General features: G+C 39.4%; 1 pseudogene; it reads left to right on the forward strand.

Annotated features, from left to right (window-relative positions):
- Nucleotides 1-439: 439 nt before the first annotated feature.
- Nucleotides 440-567, forward strand: LOC132237808 (small nucleolar RNA SNORA2/SNORA34 family; annotated as a pseudogene).
- The last annotated feature ends 18,392 nt before the right edge of the window (nt 568-18,959 follow it).

The raw sequence follows: 18,959 nt of genomic DNA on the forward strand, positions 1-18,959 counted from the left end.
TAAAATTCTGTTACATATCCTCAGAAATTTTAATCACATTTGCTGTTTCTCAAAATATTCAGTACACTTCAGTTTTCTGGATGACAGAAATGACTCATCGTTTGTTCTCCCACTTACTCATATTCCCAAAGAGCTAGAATCAAGACACTTGTATTTGAGTTCCTCAGATATGACTTTACAAGACCCTTGGCATGATCTCTTTATATTTCAAAAAAACAATTACTTGGGGGAAAAGCACAATGGATAAAGAAATGGTAGAGAATATCTGAGGGGGAAAAAGTAAAGAAAAAGTTACCTTGCTCACATGGAAGCTTATATTTTTAATTTTATATTTTTAAATTTACTGCCTCAAAAATATTCATCTATATGATCTCTCCATTAGTCAAAAGGGTAAGCAAAAAAGTTAAGTTTTCACTTAAGTCTACTCTCAAAATGCACTCAGGGGTGAAATCAGGAGCAAGAATTCTGACTAAACAAGCAGGAGCCTAAAGAAATGTCTTTCTATGGTCTGTTGGCCATTTCAGAACTTAGGAAATGTAATGGTCAATTCATTAGAAAGAAACAGCTGAAAAAAAAAAGAATTCTGACTAAAGATTACACTTGGGACAAATGAAAAAGAGAGAGAACATTTTTTTGCCTCTGTTTCAGAACCCATTAACACAAACCCTTCTTACTGTACAATTTTCCAGAATCTTACTAGAGAATCATTATACCCAAGAATCAGATAAATCTGGAAAATGTCTTTGTTAAAAATTTTATTGCTAGCAAAACCTTGGAAATTTCTATTCTATCCCTTCTTCCTTATTCTTACTCCCAAATGTTTATTGCATCGGTATTAATAAATGTAGGGAGGATGGGTACTTTCCTGGAGTTCAATGTGGAAGGCCCCATCCTGTGTATAGTTGCCTCCCTAAAACATTTTCCCACAAAGCTCAGTGAGTACTAACTTCAGAAAGTTTGGATGAGAAATAATTACATCTCACTAGCATCATATTCAAGATTATGAATCTTAAGAATCAGATTTGAGGACCCATAACCCAAATGGAAGAAATGAAGTAAAGACTGTCTAATATATCTTGAGGAAATAAGTTAATATTCTTCAGAGAAAACCTTTTTCACCAAAGAATTATTTTTCTTTTAAAAAAAATTAGGAGAAATCTTATATGTAAAATCAGAAATCAAAAGCTGCTAATCTTGACATTTTTGTTAATAACCTATTTAGTAAGATAACAATTACAAATGCATCCTTTCACAGGTTAGTAATGATTTTACTATTTGAGAGGTACTGTAAATGTGATGATGAATTTTAATTCTTTAAAATTTAAAAATTTTTGCCCTGACCGGTTTGGCTCAGTGGATAGAGCATCAGCCTGCAGACTGAAGGGTCCCAGGTTCGATTCTGGTCAAGGGCATGTACCTTGGTTGCGGGCACATCCCCAGTAGGGGGTGTGCAGGAGGCAGCTGATCGATGTATCTCTCTCATCGATGTTTCTAAACTCTCTATCCCTCTCCCTTCTTCTCTGTAAAAAATCAATAAAATGTATTTTTTAAAAAATTTAAAAATTTTTTTGCTATTCTATTTTTTTTAACTAGTTTATTCACAGCTTTATTTCACCTAAAAGTTTATATAAGAATGACAGCTAATCAATGTAAAATTATTGAATATAAAGCAAAGCAAGCAACACATTGCCAGGTATTTTAGGGTAACTAGAGTGATATTTTCATCATTATCTAGAAGTATGGCATTATGAGAAAATTGTCTATATCTACATTGTAGAGTTTGGTGAATCATTCAGGTCAAGAAGAAATTCTAGGCTGTGTTCACACAACTACTCAATAGATTGGAACAAGAGCAGTCATCAGTCAACAAATCATTTTGTCAAAACAACACCAAACTGGATAAATGTGTTGTGTTTTTTTCACTGAATTTACTTTGATTTTACATCTTATATATACACAGTCTAAAGGACAGGGTAATTGACTGGAAAAATCTGGGAATATAAACAAAAATGTTGAGTTATTTTGGAAATTATTTAGACATGAGAAATGGATTAGTAGCTTGCTTACTATTATATCAGGCCAATCAGTGTAGAGATACAAAGCCATGCACTGGTGATATTATTGATATACTAGTAAGTTCAATAGCAAGGGAAAATTCAATAATACATCTTTCTTGTTCTCCCCTCCAATAAATACCAAATTGAATTTGAACCACAAAGCTTTGCAGAAAATATTGGCATTCCACATTTATCTCCTCATTTTAATAAAATTTCACAATTTCCTATTCATTCCATTAATACATGCCAAGTTATTATTCATGGAGCCAGAGATACTATTTGCATTATGATGACTCATGATTTGATTGTCACCAGAAAAAAACTGGGTAAGTATCTAGGCCTCCAGGGGGGTGTAAAAATTTTGATCTGATGCTTTCATTGTTGCTAAAGACAGGAATTCTGTCCTATCTGTTAGGACTTCCAGGAGGCTCTTGTTTCCATCAGATTTAGTGTTGGACACAGAGCCTCTGGTCTTGAGTTTTTAGAACAGTGGTTCCTTTTGTTAATCATAGGAAATAAAAATATATATGTGGCCCAGCCGGCATGGCTCAATGGTTGAGCACCTACCTATAAACCAGAAGGTCATGGTTCAATTCCCAGTCAGGGCATATGCTTGGGTTGCGGCCTCCATCCCTAGTAGGGGACGTGCAGGAGGCAGCCGATCAATGATTCTCTCTCATCATTGATGTTTCTATCTGTCTCTCCCTTCTTCTCTGATATCAATAAAAATATATTTCACACACACACACACACACACACACACACACACACACACACATATGTGTGTGTGTTCTGGCTGCCCATTGGCTCCTGTTTCTGGATAGAATGATCTTTAATGATCTGTCATTTAAAACACTTTCACTTCACAGATGAATAATAAACATATATGTAGATATGTGAGAGTGAAAATAAGCACATAACAAGCCTTGTGAGTTTATGAATACATAAAAAAATGGCTAAAGTACAACAGAAGCATTAAACTAAAAATAGTTATCACTATTACTCAATATTATGGAATTGTCAGTAAAATGCTAAACTCTGCTGACTGACATTCATGTACACACACATATACAGACCATACATAGAGCCACATGGACACAAGGGCTTTATTTAAAATGAATAGTTTGTTTTTAATAAACTTTTTTATTTTGGAATAATTTTAGATTTGCAAAAGAGTTGCAAAGATAGTACAGAGAATCCCCGTATACCCAGGTTTCAGTTTCCCCTTATATCATCTTAATTTACCGTGATACATTTATCGAAACTAAGAAATCTTCATTGTTACATTATTATTAGCTGAACCTCAGACTTTATGCAGATTTCACCAGTTTTTCCAGTAATGTCCAATTTCTGTTTCAGTATCCAATGCAGGAATCCACAATACATTTATTTGTCATATCTCTAATTAGGCTCCTCTGATTATGACAGTTTCCCAGTCTTTCCTGTTTTTCATGACCTTGACAGTTCTGAGTTCTCTCAGATATTTTGAGTCTCTCTAATATTTTCCTCATAATTAGATTAAGGTTTTAGATTTTTGGAAAGATTACTTCAAAGGTTAAGTGCCCTTGCCACAGACCATATTGGGGGTATATCATGTGAACATGACAAGGCTAACCTGGATCATTTGGTTAAGGCAGGGTCTGCCAGGTTTCTTTACTGTTAAGTTGCTATTTTTTCCCCTTTTTCATACCCTGTTCTTTGGAAACAAGTCACTAAATCTAGCCCGCATTCAAATGGGAAGGGGAGTAAACTCCAATCCCTGTAGGGAGGATTACATTCATAGATTATTTGGAATTTTTCTATAAGAAAGATTTGTCTCAGAGAACCAAGATGGCGGCATAGGTTAACGCCGGAGTTTGCTGCTTTGAACAACTACTTCAAAAGTGAAACCAAAAAACGGAAGGGACATCACCCAGAACCACAGGAACGCTGGCTGAGTGGAAGTCCTACAACTAGGAGGAAAGAGAAACGCATACGGACACTCAGAGGAGGCGCAGTGCTGAAGTCAAATTCTGAGGTGCGGAGTGCGCGGAGCGGGCTGGCAGCGGAGGGCGCGGTTGTTGTTTTCAATCGGGAGGGAGTCGCAGACTCTGAGCACCAGATCCGGGCGAGTCTTTAGGGACCCAGACTCAAACGGGAGAAGCGGGACTGTCTGGCTTCGGTCAGAGCGAGTGCAGCTTTCTCTCCAAGCTTTGCAGCGGGTGCTGGGACTCAGAGAGGCAGAGCCCCTTGGGACAGGACTGAGAGCCGCCATAACTGCTCTCTCCGGCCCACCCTGTTGATCCTGTGCGACCCGCCCCGCCCAAGCCCTGCACACAGGCATTTGCCGGATAGCCTCAGGCAAAGGCATTTGCTGATAGCCTCAGGCAAAGGCTAGATTAGCACCTCCCTAGAGGACAGAAGTTCTCTCACTGCTGACACAGCTGATTCTCATAGCCACTTGGCCTGGAGGTCAAACCCTCCCTGGAATTAGCTACAACAATCAAGATTTATCTATAAGACTGCGAACAAAGACCACTAGGGGGTGCACCAAGGAAGCATAACAAAATGCGGAGACAAAGAAACAGGACAAAATTGTCAATGGAAGAAATAGAGTTCAGAACCACACTTTTAAGGTCTCTCAACAACTGTTTAGAAGCTGCCGATAAACTTAATGAGATCTACACGAAAACTAATAAGACCCTCGATCTTATATTGGGGAACCAACTAGAAATTAAGCACACACGGACTGAAATAACGAATATTATACAGACGCCCGACAGCAGACCAGAGGAGCGCAAGAATCAAGTCAATGATTTGAAATGCGAGGAAGCAAAAAACATCCAACCGGAAAAGCAAAATGAAAAAAGAATCCAAAAATGCGAGGATAGTGTAAGGAGCCTCTGGGACAGCTTCAAGCGTACCAACATCAGGATTATAGGGGTGCCAGAAGATGAGAGAGAGCAAGATACTGAAAACCTATTTGAAGAAATAATGACAGAAAACTTCCCCCACCTGGTGAAAGAAATGGACTTACAGGTCCAAGAAGCGCGGAGAACCCCAAACAAAAGGAATCCAAAGAGGACCACACCAAGACACATCATCATTAAAATGCCAAGAGCAAAAGATAAAGAGAGAATCTTAAAAACAGCAAGAGAAAGAAACTCAGTTACCTACAAGGGAATACCCATACGACTGTTAGCTGATTTCTCAACAGAAACTTTGCAGGCCAGAAGGGAGTGGCAAGAAATATTCAAAGTGATGAATACCAAGAACCTACAACCAAGATTACTTTATCTAGCAAAGCTATCATTCAGAATTGAAGGTCAGATAAAGAGCTTCACAGATAAGGAAAAGCTAAAGGAGTTCATCACCACCAAACCAGGATTATATGAAATGCTGAAAGGTATCCTTTAAGAAGAGGAAGAGGAAGAAAAAGGTAAAGATACAAATTATGAACAACAAATATGCATCTATCAACAAGTGAATCTAAGAATCAAGTGAATAAATAATCTGATGAACAGAATGAACTGTTGATTATAATAGAATCAGGGACATAGAAAGGGAATGGACTGACTATTCTTGGGGGGGAAAGGGGTGTGGGAGATGTGGGAAGAGACTGGACAAAAATCGTGCACCTATGGATGAGGACAGTGGGTGGGGAGTGAGGGCGGAGGGTGGGGCGGGAACTGGGAGGAGGGGAGTTATGGGGGGGAAAAAAAAGGAACAAATGTAATAATCTGAACAATAAAGATTTAATTTAAAAAAAAAAAAGATTTGTCTCTTTGAACCAATTTATTTATTCAATAATAGATTATTTAATATGAACTCATGGACACTTACTTTATATTTTATGCTATAATCTCATAGTTTTGTTGCTCTAATTGTTCCAGGTTTGGCCATTGGGATTGGCTCCTGGTGTTCCTTGTACATCCTCCCATCCTTTTGTTTCTGTTTGTCTTTTTGTTTGTTTGTTTGCTGTGTTTTTTCACACTTCTTTACTTTCTGCCTCATTAAAATGGTCCTGACTGGTCTTGTATTATTCCTGCCCCAGCTCTAGAATCAGCCATTTCTCCCAAAACTCCTCATTCACTTTATTGAAGAAATGATATTTAGAAATCAACAGCTGGAAAGTGGGTAGAAATAAATATATTTTTCATAGAATTAAGAACAATTACCTTGGGAGGCTAACAAATATGTGCTGCCTATTTATTTTCATAAGCACAAACACAACAATGTCAGAATTCTTCTTACTCTGCTATTATTTCAGAAGAAAAAAGAGTTACTATTTACTTTTTATTATCATTTGAACCTCCCTATGTTGTTCAGAAGCCATTCAATTTTTTATAAGAAATCCAATAGTTAATTTTCACAATTTCACATCTTCCTGAAAGAACCCATGTCTCATCAAGACTATTATGCTTACTAACCATGTAGCCTTGGGCAAATTACTTATCCTCTCTACCCTGTCTATTTCTTGTAAAGATTAGGTGAGACTCCAGACATGGAAGTGCTTCATAAATTATGGTCTTAAAAATATATACACAAGGTCTTGGGGTAATATAAAATGTTAATTTTTATTTTATTATTATTTTTTTAAAATATATTTTATTGATTTTTTACAGAGAGGAAGGGAGAGAGATAGAGAGTTAGAAACATCGATGAGAGAGAAACATCGATCAGCCACCTCCGGCACACCCCCTACTGGGGATGTGCCCGCAACCAAGGTACATGCCCTTGACCGGAATCGAACCTGGGACCCTTCAGTCCGCAGGCCGACGCTCTATCCACTGAGCCAAACCGGTTTCGGCTAAAATGTTAATTTTTTAAAAATACTTATTTCTATTAATTTTTAGAGAGAGAGGAAGGGAGAGGGATAGAAACATTGATGAGAGAAGAAGTCATCTGTTGGCTGCCACCTGTATAACCCCCACTGAGGATCCAGCCCATACCCTGGGCATGTGCCCTGACCTGGAATCAAACCAGCAATCTGTTGGTTCCTGGGTCCACACTCAATTGCTGAGCCACACAATCTTACTCCATTATCTGTTTCCTTCTGGCCTGACAGCCCATGGCTCTCTTCTTATATTGCCTCCAGATTGCACTTAAGTGTCTCAGCAGAAGACAATTAGGTGGCCCTCACCCCAGCCAAGAAGGAGGGAGAGATAAGACAAAGTACAATGTAAAAATAGCAAGTCTCTCTTAGGTCCTACAATGCATGGAATAATTTGACAGCATTAATTCTAAAAGACTCCAGCTTCACTAAATGATTTCTTTAAACGACAGCAGCATAATTTCGTTATATGAATTTCTGTGAGTTTAAAGGAAGTTTCTATTTATTATTTATGCTTAATGAATACTAAAAAATACTAAAAATTTCTCAAAACAATAGTATGATCTAATCTCTATGATGATCAAGAACTGTAATGCAATAGGAAGAAACTGTGGCCAAGGCAAAGGCCCTTGCAACCATTCTTGTGAAAGAATGGTTGTGAGGACTAAATGAAATACCCTGTGATAACCTGTTAGCATAGTCTTGGTGCCAAGTGGTCTCAGAATAAATGCTTGGTCTTTCACTACTAAATTTACAATATAAATGCTGTTTTATGTTGAAACTGTGAATCACATTAAATTTCTCTAATGTAGCAATTAAGTTGCCAAATAACATGTGGTTACATCTCAGGAATTAGCATTTTCCACTAATAAAAAGAGGTAGTGATGAAGTACAAAATTATAGCACAGGCACTGACCTTGTGTGTACGGAGGAAATATTCATGCCAAACATGAGTGTTCTCTGATTCAAATCTGTGAACTCTATCAACAAAACCCTTAAGAAAAACGCATCTTCATGCAAGAAAAATGTTATATCAAAGTCCCATTATACTTAAAAATAGATTTTTGTAAATACATGATTCATTAATTTATGTCATTATTGAGTCATTACAGCACACAAGCAAAAGCTTGATAACACAGTTTCTACCCTTAAGCAGTTTACAATCTAAATTAAGACTTTTACTTCCCAGCTCACCCTCTCCAGTACCTCCTCTCTCAGTCTATTACTCATTTCACAAATCTGGAAATCATCTTTGAAATCTCCCTATCCCATCTACCATAGCCAGTCAAAAAAACAAGTCTTGATATTTCTATGTTGTGAATATGTCTGAACTCCATCTAATTTTCCATGTCTCTTCCCTCAACCCTAGTTCATCTGTCCTCTGGCTCTCTGTGGCAGTAAAGTCATATTGTTGAAGTTTGATTCCTGGCTCTGCCATTTCATACAACTGGAACCTTAGAGAAATTGTTTATCTTCCTTGTGCCACAATTTTCTCACCTTTAAAATAGGGGAAAAGTAGCCCACCTCATTGTGAAGATTTCAGTAGTAATTACAAGTAAGTGCTTAAAAGAGGGCCTGGCAACTTTAAAATTTGGATAGTCTTCCTTACTGCAATAACTTACCAAGGTTACTTGTATTTTGTCCTTTTTTTGGAAGTAGGGAGGTAGGTATGGCCAGAACAATTTCTTTTTCTTTCTCTTATAATAATACTAGAGGCCTGGTGCACAGATTCGTGCACAGGTGGGTTCCCTAGGCATGGCCTGCGGGGATCGGGCCCAAACTGAAACTGGCAGCCCAACATCCCCGAAGGATGTAATAGTGCATGAAGCAGCAGGGAGCTGGGAGGAGCCCGAACCCAGGCCAGGTGCCGCATCGCTCCCACTCATCCCAGCCCCTTTGTGCCTGCTGCTGCCGCCATTCAGTAGGCTCATTGCTGCTCCGCTGTGGTCTCCATACGCCCGTCCTAGGGCAATACTGGCACCCCTATGACTGAGAAGCGGCCACGGGCTTGCACCCAGTTAGTCCCAATGCTAGTCCCAGTGCTGGTCCCAATCCCAGTCCTGATCCAGATGTGGGAGGGGCACACAGGGGGAGCGTCCATAGGAGAGGCTTGTGCTGCTGCAGCTGCGCTTGCCAGCCGTGAGCCCGGCGTCTGGTGCCCATCTGTCAGCTGAGTGGTGTTCCCACTATGGGAGTGCACTGACCACCAGGGGGCAGCTTCTGCATTGAGCATCTGCCCCCTGTTGATCAGTGTGCATCATAGCGACCAGTCAACCAGTCGTCCGGTCACTTAGGCTTTTATATATATAGATTCTAATTATGCCAATATCTTGCTTCAGTGACTTCCCACTATTCTTAAGATTTAAAGTTATAGCTCATACATGAAAAATGTCATGTCCACACATATCACCCGATTGTCCAAAGAATGTCATGTGGCCAAGTCTCAAAGTCAGTGGACATGGTGGCATCCAGGGACAGAGAGGAAGTTAATAATTACTACTATATATATATAATTTACCACACTTTCTGAGCTTCAATAACACTGGATTGTCCTTTCTATTCCTCCTGTGCCAGCTTCTTCTTGCTGCAGGTCCTTCCCATATGCTGTTCCCTCTGCTGGCATGCTCTCTTCCGGCTACTCATCTTTCTTCACCTAGCTAGAACTGATCAATCTTTCAATTTTTGCTTAAACATCACCTCCTCAGGGAATCCCCATGCATATGCGTTTCCTCTAATATCTAATAGCAATCTACAATTTTCCTTCACAGTACTTATCAGAATAGTAAGTACATAATAATGGACTAATTGAATCATCATTGCCTTCTCCCTTCTCCCTTCTAAATATGAATTTGAATAAACTTGAATGCTATTTGGGACAAAAGGGGAGTTAAATATCTTCTGAAAGATCACCATTTGAGTCGCATTTGAATTATCTAATTGCACACTAAAGCTGTTGAGACTGTGATGCTTATTTTATGTGTCAACTTGAAGGAGCAAAGGATGCTCTGATAGCTGGTAAAGCATTATTTCTGGGGGTGCCTGAGAGGGATTAGCATTCCAAATAGGTGGGCTGAGTAAAGGGTTGTCCTCAAGAATGCAAATAGGCATCACCCAATTCTTGGAGCGCCTGAGTAGAACAAAAAGGCATCGGGAGGGCAATTTCACTCTCTGCGGGAGCTGAGACATCCCTCTCTGCCTCAAACTTGAGAGCTCCTGTTCTCAGGCTTTTGGACTCAGGCTGAGACCTTATACCACTGGTTTCCCTGGTCGCCAATATATCTTTATCTGTTTCTCTGAAGAACCCTGATTAATTCAGAGATTCTTGATTAGCCCACGAGAGACTTGAGGTAAATATGTGAATTAATCTAATTTTCATCTCTATTTTTACTTCATTGTAGAGAGATAGCCCAGAGGACTTTGTAATACAGGGAACAATAAATCAAGGTTAAATTGCAAGCAATATAAAAAAGAAGTTACAGGTACTACAATAGTAGGACATCTGTTTTGGAACTTCACAGATTTTGAATAATAGCATTATTCCTCTTCTAGTTTTATCTCAGGGTTCTGGGAAAACTAGTTAGAACCAAGCTTCAAATCTCTGTGTTATTTACAGTATTCTTTCTTTTTATATTGAAAGCATCAGAGATCTCACTATGTTAGATTTATATGCCTTTCCCCTAAAATGTATAGGTTGTTGTTTATTTAGGTATATATCTTTATTGATTTTAGAGAGGAAGGGAGGGGGAGAGAGAGATAGAAACATCAATGATGAGAGAGAATCATTGACTGGCTGCCTCTTATGCACCCCACAGTAAGGATTGAGCCCGAAATCCAGGCATGAGCCCTGACCTGGAATCAAACTGTGACCTCCTGGTTCATAGGTTGATGTTCAACCACTGAGCCACACTGGTCAGTTTATTGTTTTTCTTTTAAAGACAACTTATTTCCCACTTGCATACAACAAATGGCTTTTGCATTCCTAAGGTCTTTAGGAATTGTTCTGGAATTGACTATAGCTAAGATCGCCTTTAAAAATGTAACCAAGTCACTTGAAGACTTTTTAATTATGTAACAAAGAGAGAACACTCTTTCTGATTTAAATTTACTTATAATCATGAGGACTTGAAGAATCTTAAAAAACAAACAAACAAAAACAAAAAAAAAACACCTTTCTGTACAAGAAGAACCCTCCCTCTTTGCAATATAGATGAGGGAATACCAAGAAACAGAATTAACACAACATACAACCTACATGCAGGCACATCAAAGAACAAAGGCAGGGTAAGAAATTCACTCCGCTTTCAATGTGCTTCTCCTGGGGATTGCATGTGATAATGAAGAGTAATTCTCTGGAAAGTGGAGAGCAGTGAATATGCTTTACATGAACATTACATGTGTCTCTGTATATGTTTAGAGTGTTTTACATTCAGTGACTTACAGGCATTTAAGTCTGTTGTTGGCTTTTAGATGAACACACTGAATGTGCACCATCACCTCACACCTACACTGTGCAAAAATCCATCTTTTTTCCCCTCTTCTCCAGCTTACAGATTATTGCCAGAGCACTTTCATCAGTCACATCCTTCTGTGATTCAAAAATCTCCAAAGGCTCTCCATGGCCTCGAGGACCAAGTACAAACTCCTTACCCTGATATAATATTGCATCATTTTCCTTATACATATTTATCTACACATCCACCTGTACAGGGTTTCTCTCCTCCATGGAGACCTGTTCCTCATTGACACTCAAGTGCTCCTACTCTTTCTCAGCCTTCCTTCATGCTCTTTCCTATCCCTGTTCATTAATTGGCATGAAATCCATCCCTCAAGCTCTACCCAAGTCTGCTTGGATTTCCCACGTCAGTGAACTACTGTACATTTGTTCTTGCTGTGAACAACTTTGGTACTTGTTCATATACTACTTTGCATCATTGCTTAACTAATTCATATGCATATATCAGCCTATCCTGTTGGATTATAACCTCAGATGAGGTAAGAATTCAAATTTTTCCTATGTATACCCATTACCTACTAATGCTAAAAATGAAGCCATACATACAACTATCAGATATTTTAAGTATATATTAAAGTTAAATGTTTATAAGTGGGATACAAGGGGAGGATTTTATAGCTATAAATTTTATTTTCCTGTTTTTCAAGAAAAAATCACTTTGCAATATTTTTAGAAATAAGGAGACTTATAGGTTACCCTGCATGAGACAAACAAATATGTGACCAGGATATACCTTTGAATACATGCCTAAGGCCCATGTTATTTCCTCTACTAATAAGAAAAACAAACAATGTGGAGTTGGCTTCATAACTCTTCCCAGACAAACTCTGTGTGACTACCATAATAAATGTATACTCTCTGCAGCTGTTTCCCCTTGCAAAGTATGGGGGCATGGAGGACAGAGGTAAAATATGGGGCTCATCACGCTAGATAACTTGTCCCCAGGTCTGTTTCCTGCTAGGTCAGATCAAGATGAAGGTCAGTCTGAATACTCACAACCCAGGGTCCTGGGGGGGGCTGTAATGTAACCTCGTGAACAGCTGAAGTTTGAACAGCTGCTTCAGGCATAGCTCTTATTCAGGAGACTTTCTTCAGAGGGTCCAGGAACCACGCTGGCAGCTTTCTAACATGTTGGCTCTGTATTCCAAATGAAATTACTGTGGCATTTCCCCCCAAGCACAGCAAACTACAGTAGTTCATTTCTTAAGACTAGGAGCTCACACTTGAAGAGTAAGATGTTGGTAGAAAGGTTGAGAAGTCGTAAGAAGTGGGTCGATGTGGAAGGTTTTCCACAGTCCTTGCTGTGGCAACTGTGACGAAGATCACACCTAGAAGTCACCTACCAGGTGGAGGTGGCAGACAAAATGCAGGATGCCAAGTTAAATTTGAATTTCAGATGAACCACAAATAGTTTTAACATAAATAGTTTCAAATTGTGCATGGGGTATATTATGCTAAAAACTTAGAGGTATTATTTATCTGAAATTCAAACTTAACTGGGCATATTATATGTTTATTTGTTTATCCGGCAACCATGTCGACAGATTAAGATGCCTTTATCATGGCTTAATCAAATTACATTTCACGTAAAATTTTTAGGTGCCTTATCAAAAATGTAACTTCCATAAGCCTATCAAATATTATAATTGATACTTTCCTTCTAAAAATCAAATAATGTGACGTTTGTCTAAAGTATAGGCTGAAATAAAAATCAATAAGCAACAATATTTGAAGAAAGAATATCACTACAAAAACCTTAAATTTCCCTTATGTTTTCATTTTATCTCATAAGATGAGATACTGATAATCTTATCAGTTAGAAAATATAGTGATAAAAAATTACTATCAAACTGATCATCCATATGCAGGGGATTGTGGGAAACCATAACATCTCATTTTTAAGCAAGGGTCATAGAAGGCATTTCTGAAAAACCTTCCTAATTCCAACTAAGTCAGTCTCCCTGACAGTCCTCAATAACTTTCAAATTCTCCAAGCTCAGGCCATACTCTACTTATCACATATAAGCAGCAAGAAGTACAAGAAGCCTTGCCTTGCAGCCTCAAATATGCATTTTTAGATGCATCTCTCTCACTTGCTCTTGTTCTCTCTAAATGACAAAGATCTGTTCCTGAGTGCTCAGCATGCCTGTTCATCATCCAAAGATAACAGAAGACAACATGGGATTTGAACTGCTCAGTAAAAATTAACGTCTTTAGTGAATACAGGTCTATGAAACGAGATGCTTTTCCACTGACTGATTGTGTTGGGGTGACATCTGTAAGGAATGCTATGCTCTGATCCACACGAAAAGGCCACCAAAAAAGAGCAACAAGAGTACTGTGAAGAGTTTACTAGTAGCCAGAGAATCAGAGAGAGCCAAGTGCATGGACAAGAAGTGTGCAGGCAGCAGATTTGGCCCTGTATTGTTCAACTTGAAAGATCTACACTGCCAACCCCATGGTTTTGGACAAAATGGTAAAGTGTTTACCTATGAATTTTTGACTGGCAAGTTGATAGTTCATTTACACATTAAATCAAGTCTTCGTTTAGGACACTCAGTTGCTAGATACACTCCGGTTGCTGTGCTCTCCTTTAAGTTAAAAGAAGCGCCCAAATGAGAGCTCGCTAGAAAGATCACATGAAAATTACAATTCAGTGGAACTTAAGTCCTGGGGAGTTCAGGTTAAACTAGGATCGGCTTTATTGACATAGACTTGATTTGCCCCAAATTAAACATATTGTTATGCATTTTACTTTGGGAGCATCTTAGAAGAGTTTTTAAAAGTAGTATTGCATATTATTTTCTTTGATTCAATCTCACTGGCTAGAAATCTTTTCCAGAACCAATCCTGTTTCTAAAATGAGAGTGGCTTTCCTTCACCTTCAGAATCTCTTCCCAAAGTTCAAAGGGGGGTGCCATCTGGTGGAAATGTGCTAGAATTAATTTTTATTACAGTCAAGCCATTTAGTAGCTGTACCTTTCCCTTTAAAAATGTTATTTATTGCTCTAGCTGGTTTTTCTCAGTGGATAGAGCGTCGGTCGGCAGACTGAAGGGTTCCAGGTTTGATTCTAGTCAAGGACACATTCCTGGGTTGTGGGCTCAATCCCTAGTAGGGGGTGTGCAGGAGGCAGCCAGTCAATGATTCTCTCTCATCATTGATGTTCCTATCTCTTTCTCCCTCTCCCTTCTGCTCTGAAATCAAAAATTAAAAGAATAATAATAATAATAATAATGTTATTTATTTCCTGTTAGTGAACAGGAATTATTTCTATCACTTCAGAAATAAAAAAATTCCTTTAAAAAATTATGTGTGTAAATGAGATCTGTTTTATGCCAGAAAGTTTGGGAAGTTCAAATGTCTAAATTGATAGTGTAGTTTGGTGATAGAAACGGGCTCCTAACTCAGCAATGATGCTACGTTAACCTACTGAGAGGAGTTTACAGTTTCTCTTGATTAACCTAAGTGATCATCCATCATATTAAGTCTAGCTCTGGCCAGGAGGTACAAAATTATATCCTATATCCTCCCCCAGAAGTAGAAAGTTAAGAGGGAGAGAAAAGAAACAAGAAACTTTTAATTAATTATTGCTTACATTTCATTTTCTTTCAAATTACCAAACACACTTAATCATTATCCAATTAAAGACAAGAAAAACTTAGTGTGAATACCTTATATATTTCTCTAATGATTAAATCATTCTCCAAGGGAATATTAGAGTAAGTGCTGGGCTGCTAAGCAAAAGATTTCAGAAAGAACTCTAAGCAATATTCATTCAGATCTCTGCAGAAATAAAAGTGAGTTTCTTTCTAAAGACTGTCACTTTCAGGCTTGTTAACTTTTAACAATCTTCAGTAAATTATAGGTAAATTATATAAAGAGAGTGCCTGAAGGCTTAGGAAAGGGTTTAGGGACATAAGTAGTGTCTAAGTTTAAGTACATCTAAAATAACCACATTTAGGGGAAGTTTTTAGAGACCTTGAAGGCTCTGTAAACACCATTTTGATTTACTCCTGAACATTGGTTTAAAAGATTGTTCATTTTAAACTAACAAAAGGTAATTGAAGCCATTTCTGAATTTGTTATCTGTAGATTTACCTTATGCCACTAGTCTAATGCCTTTTCAAAGTACAGATGTCCTCCCCCAAGAAACCAAAATTCCTGGAAGCTCACGTTCCTTATTTAAAACTAGAGGCCCGTTGCATGAAAATTCATGCACTCGGGGTGGGGGGGAAGAGGTACCTCGACCTGGCCTGCGCCCTCTTACAGTCCAGGAGCCCTCAGGGGATGTCCCATTGACAGCTTAGGCCCCACAGGGAGCAGGTCTGTAGTCAGACATCCTTAGCACTGCCATGGAGGTAGGAGAAGTTCCCGCTACCGCCACTGCGCTCGCCAGCCTTCAGCCTGGCTTGTGGCTGAGCGGCGCTCCCACTGTGGGAGCACACTGACCACCAGGGGTCAGCTCCGGCCCCACCCCCTGACCACCCCTCCACTGCCACCAGTCACTGCTGCCCCTGGATCGCTGTCCCTTCCCTCTTGCCACTGGCACCCACCTTGGCTAGCCTGGCACTGCCTGCTCACCGGCCCCACCCCCCACTGACCAGTCGTTCTGGAGTTTGGTTAATTTGCATATTATGCTTTTATTATATAGGATGGCAAAATGGCGTAGAGTTTACATATAATCTGGTTTTGCTATAGACTTCAGTAGAGCATGTCTACACATCACTTCCTTCATGTAGATTTAGCATAGGTGCTAAACAAAATTCAAATTTTGTTTTTTGGAACTTCCTGGGAATTTTTATTTTCCAAATATTCTTAATCCACATTTTATTGAATCTGTGGATGGGAGACCTGTGGTATGGGAAGTGAACTCTATTTATTATTTTAGTAAAATCAGAATCTTCTTCATTGTTTCCCTGTCACTTTTACAAAGCAGGCCTGGTCCATAGTTCTCAGCACCCAGCAAGTAGCTCAGATATTTCTCTGAGACTTTGCTGACCTACTGATCAGCTCTCCCAAAACCCATCTGCATCATAGCAAACCACTGAAGGTCCATGCAAATGAGTTCATACCAGCCTTGTGTTACTGAAATCAGTGTATTTTCAACTCCAATGCCCTCACAGATACACAGTTTCAATCTGGAATAAAGTACATTAATTCTGGCCACCATCAACAGGTTGCCAGTGCGACCAGTTAGTCTCAGCCTTAGCCTTGCCTGTTAACCAGGTAAGGCATGTGTTAGGTGCTTGTGCTTAGATTTGAGAGTGTTTTTAAAAAGTTAAAATCCAATGTATTAGCAATGTTTTCTCTACTTCTAAGTACCAAAGGATGGTGCTTCCCACCTCCTTAAAGTCAAGAGTGGTAAAGTGTCTTGATCTTGCCAATAAAAATGTGAGGGGAAGGAACACATGCATGCCATTCTGGAATGAAGTATTTAATGGCCACTGCTAAACTCTTGCCTTTTTCCTCTGAAGCTGAGAACTTTGAAGGTTCACACTTACATGGAGCCAGCACAGGATAGATAGCGAGGAATGGCTTGGTGTTATTAAATTCCCACCTCCACCACCCACCCACAGTGAACATGCAGCATGAGCAACTAAAATGTAGCCCTGTTAAGCCATTGAGACTTTGATATTTTTGTTACTGTAACTTAAACTAAACTATACTGACAGATACACTGTCTTTTCCAATAAAATAAAAAAAGAAATAAAGAAATGAAAGACTCTAAAATTTCAGTAAAAATGGACATATGATTATGCTAAAAAATATATTCTAAATGAAAGTAATAAAATAAAAATACTGTACAATTCATATAGAGTGAGTGTTTCAAATCTACACTAATAAAAGACAAAGATGCTTATTGACCGTACCTTTGCTATGCCCTAAGCCATGCCCACCAGCCAATCAGAGTGACTATATGCAAATTAACCCAACCAAGATGGTGGCTGGCAGCCACGGAGCTGGAACAAGCAGGAGGCTTGGTTGCCCGGGAAATGGAGGAAGCCAAGATTCCCACCAGCCCTGAGCCGGCTGAGGCCTCTGCTCAAGGCAACAAAATTTCAATTATAGAAGCTAAATAAATCCCAGATACCTGCTTTCAGCCAGCCTCCACAGCCAGCCTGCAAACAGCCATCAGCCCCTCACCCAGGCTGGCCAGGCACCCCAGTGGGGACCCCCACCCTGAAGGGGCTGTGGCCATCTGGAAAACAGCCATCAGCCCCTCACCCAGGCTGGCCAGGCACTCCTATATAATAAAAGGGTAATATGCAAACTGACCCTAACAGCAGAACGACTGGGAATGACTGGTCACTATGACACACACTGACCACCAGGGGGAAGATGCTCAATGCAGGAGCTGCCCCTTGGTGGTCACTGTGCTCCACAGGGGGAGCTCTGCTCAGCCACAAGCCAGGCTGACGGCTGCCAGTACAGCGATGGTGGTGGGAGCCTTGCCCGCCTCCTCAGCAGCGCTAAGGATGTCCGACTGCAGCTTAGGCCTACTCCCTGCTGGCAAGTGGACATCCCCCAAGGGCTCCTGGGCTGCCAGAGGGATGTCTGACTGCCAGCTTAGGCCCAATACCCCAGGGAGCAGGCCTAAGCCAGCAGGTGGTCATCCCCCGAGGGGTCCCAGAGTGCGAGAGGGCACAGGCCGGGCTGAGGGACCCCCCCTAGTGCACAAATTTTTGTGCACCGGGCCTCTAGTGTAAGAATATTTCTAAAGGATAAAGAGTCAATCATTTGACTTAGGAAAAATTCTGCATGTAGGCAACTGATAATTAGCAAGTGATGATAATTCACAAAATAAAAAAAATAAAAACTACTATTAATTCGGGAGAAATATAGGAGTTTGAGAATTAAAAGGCTGATCATGTAAAATACCACTGATGAAATTTTCATTACAAAAGTATAACTGGTTTCTGATATATGGGTTCAAGTCGTATATGCAGATTAGTCTTATCAACAACATATAGAATACTGACTGACTTTGTAAAGAGATCTCTAACAAGATAGACACTATTGGGCTAGACTAAGCAAAATTGCACATCTCTGAAGAACTCACTTATTAGCCTATTGTATAAAAATATATTCTGGACTTGAATCTGACATAGTCACTTTGAACTTTAAAACAAGTGGAAATAACAAACAACTTCTTAAAAGCTATCATGTTTATAAACTAAGAAACATCTGTGCACAGATACCCAATTTAATTAAGAAATTTAGGAGAAATTCTACACTATTAATTTAACAAGAAGAGAGGCTTATCCGTTCTCATTTGTTATTTTGCTTTTGGCCTTCTCTTTCTCCATCTTCTTTCCATGCTTTGAAGTTTATTATCTTTCCTCTTCCATGTTCAGACTCAGTTTGCGAACCTAATGTGGATCTTTGTAAAAGAAACTGACAGCTAGATCCAGTCAAGGGGGCACTCCGTGCAACATGCTTAAAAGACAGCTACTCCTGATGGCAAGGTAACAAATCGACATAACCACATAATTTTTTTCACATTATCATAGACTCCAGGACAGGAAGAAAAAGAGCTTTAGAAATAATTTAATTTTGGCCTAACGTAAAAACATC

Source organism: Myotis daubentonii, chromosome 6 (assembly GCF_963259705.1).
Source record: "Myotis daubentonii chromosome 6, mMyoDau2.1, whole genome shotgun sequence".
Taxonomy (NCBI): domain Eukaryota; kingdom Metazoa; phylum Chordata; class Mammalia; order Chiroptera; family Vespertilionidae; genus Myotis; species Myotis daubentonii.